This window comes from Octopus bimaculoides, chromosome 15 (genome assembly GCF_001194135.2).
Source record: "Octopus bimaculoides isolate UCB-OBI-ISO-001 chromosome 15, ASM119413v2, whole genome shotgun sequence".
In the NCBI taxonomy this organism is placed as follows: Eukaryota; Metazoa; Mollusca; class Cephalopoda; order Octopoda; family Octopodidae; genus Octopus; species Octopus bimaculoides.
Genome location: NC_068995.1, coordinates 47,794,453 through 47,797,922, shown reverse-complemented (window position 1 = coordinate 47,797,922; position 3,470 = coordinate 47,794,453).

Below are 3,470 nucleotides of genomic sequence, written 5' to 3'. Positions count from 1 at the left end.
TGATGATGATGATGATGATGATGATGATGATGATGATGATGATGAAGATGATGATGATGATGATGATGGTGGTGATGATGATGATGAAGATGATGATGATGATGAAGATGATGATGATGATGATGATGGTAATGATGATGATGGTGGTGGTGATGATGATGATGATGATGATGATGATGATGATGAAGATGATGATGATGATGAAGATGATGATGATGATGATGATGATGGTGGTGATGATGATGATGATGATGATGATGATGATGATGATGAAGATGATGGTGATGATGATGATGATGATGATGATGATGGTAATGATAATTCTTTTATTCTTTTATTTGTTTCAATCATGTTGACTGCAGCCATGCTGGAGCACCACCTTTAGTCGAACACATCGACCCCAGGACTTGTTCTTTGTAAGCCTAGTAATTATTCTTTGGGTCTCTAAGCCTTAACATGTTTAGATCTCTGTTAGAAGCTGACTATATGCGCATCTGTGACCATGAGCAGGAGTTGTGGGGGAGCATCATGGCCATATACTGAGAAGAAATCTTTGGGGTTTGAACAACTCACCTCTGGACACGCGAGTGTTTCGCTCCCCATCTTAAAACAACCTTTATTCAGGGACATTTTGAACGGAATGGGCTACGTGACCCGACGAAAATTCTAACTGGGTCCCACCTGCAAGGTCATGTGCTGTTTAACTTGATATGAGCTCACCCCCTTGCACACATATTATGGTGATGCATGTACTTGTTGTGCCCTTATCAGTCATGATGTGAATATAGGGTTTCGTATATTTGTACCCCAGTGTCACTTCGATGGCGTGCACTGCTAAAAATAAAAGAAAAGGTACAATCTCTTAAAATTTCAAATTGCAAGAATTTGGAATATGGACATTGTTAAGGTTGTGCCTATAGTAATTGGTGCATTGGGACAGTAAGCAAAGATATAGGTAAATGGTTGAAGGAGACTGAAATAGAATGTCCTGTAAAGTTTCTACAGAAAGATCAACAGGGCATTCTATTTTTGTGTGGGCATTAATTCGTACTGATACTAAAGTGGGGTTTCGAAATAAGTGTTTCACTATAAATTTGAAGGTACACCATTGGATAGTGAGGCGGGGCAGTGCCGTCCAGTGCACCTCTTTAGCGACGGGCATGCTTCAATGTGACAAGAGAGAGTGAGTGATTCGTGTATAGACTAGGGATCCGCGTCTACGTTAAAATTGAAATTCTGTTCTGCACTGCCATCAAAGAAGCTCTCTTTCATCTGACCGGCGTGTGTTTCATGTGCCCCTACCCTATTATCGGAGCCCCTTTTTTGGCAAAACTCGTCACCTACCTATAAATCTTCCTGTAGCATGTTTCAATGACGTGTCAGTTCTACATTGGCTGTATGAAGAACTTTTAAAATCCTAAATGCGTGGCAGGTTTTCTCTTTGAACTTTTTGCTCATTTTTTTGTTTTTGTTCTTTTATTTATTTATTTATTTATTTATTTATTTATTAGAATCGTTTCAGAGAGTTTTGCCATCGCGACTGCCGCTGCCGGTACTCCTGCTGCAGCCATTATCATCATCATCATCATCATCATCATCATCATCAAAGTCGTCACCATAACCACCACCACCGACAACATCATCATCATCATCTTCATCATCCTCATCATCATCGTCATCATCCTCATTATCATCATCATCATCCTCAACATCATCATCCTTATCATCACCACCAGCACCACCACCACCACCGACAACAACATCATCACCATCATCATCATCATCATCATCGTCATCGTCATCGTAGCAGTGGCACTAGCAGCGAAATTATCACCATCACCAACATTATATGCAACGCCAGTCCCATGAATAACAACAACTTGTACAACAACAACACCAACAACTTCAACCAAAAATACTAACGATGACGACAGTGAAGACAAATCTACCAACACTACCACCAACACCACCACTACCACCACACCACCACTACCACCAACACCATTAATAATAACAAAAACAACAACATGAACAAGAACAGAAATAATAACAACATCAACAAAAGGAATCAAGAAATAAAACAAAAAAAAAACTAGAAGAAAAATGGTGTTTGTGGCGAATGAATTGATGGAAGTTTATAGCAGACTTAAGGAATATGGATTAAAAGATTTCTTCAGAATCCTTGTCATTACAGCTTTAAAACAACGTCAGTGTGGAGAGGAGGCGATTACATGGTACCGTAGAGAATATTACGGTAAAGACTTCTCTTGGAGAGCTGTCAGCGAAGATCACATTTGAATGGTTAACCTGTGAATAAAAATTCCGACAATGTTATAAATGAAATGAAAACGATGCCGGGAAGAGAGAGAGAGAGAGAGAGAGAGAGAGAGAGAGAGAGAGAGAGAGAGAGAGAGAGAGAGATGAGACGCGGTGTGCGGGATGGAGGAGATGAAAGAAAGAAGAAGAGAGCGAGAGGGGGGAGAGAAAGAAAGAAAGAAAGAAAGAAAGAAAGAAATTCGGAAGGAAAGAAAGTCGGAAGGTGGGGATAAGGGGGTACGGTTGGAATGAGAGGGAGAAAGGAAGGAGAGAATGTGTGAGTGGTAGTGAGAGTTGGGTATGGATGAGAGAAAGAGGGGGATTAGAGAAAGAAAGAGTAGAGGAGGTAGGTGTGCTTCGGATGTGCGTGCGTGCGTGTGTTTGTGTGTGAGTGTGTGTGTGTGTATGCGCATGCGGTGGATGAATTAGAAATACGAGCTGTCACGACAACCACCACCGCCACCACTACTGCCTATACCACTGCCTATGCCGCACCCATGCTACATTTATACCACAGCGGAGCCACTATCTCTCTCCTATATAGACATCCGCCCAAACTACTTTTATTGTTATTAGCTAAACGATTGTTAAAATGGTGGCCACGACGCCGGAGACAACAATTACGACGACGACAGCGGGATCATAGGCACCGACACCACCATTATTATCACCACCATCATCACCACTACCACCGCCATTACCACCACCAACACCATCATCACCACTACCACTACCATCATCACCATCACGACCACCACCACCTTTATCACCACCTTGACCACCACTGTCACCACCACCGTCATCACCACCATATCCCCCATCCACACCATCACCACCATTACCATCTCCGTTATCATGACCACCAACACCACCATCATTATCACCGTCACCACAGCCATCATCACAGCCACTACCTACACCACCACCACCAACAACAACAACACAATCATCACCACTACCCACATAACCAACACCACCACAACCACCACCACAACCAACCCCACCTCCACCTCCACCGGCGATAGCCTTTTCAAAGAAGCCAACATTACTGTTGGCAATTACACCAATAGTGTAATTATCACACATCACCACCACCACCAATACCACCACCACCACCAACACACACCACCACCAATACCACCACCACCACCAAC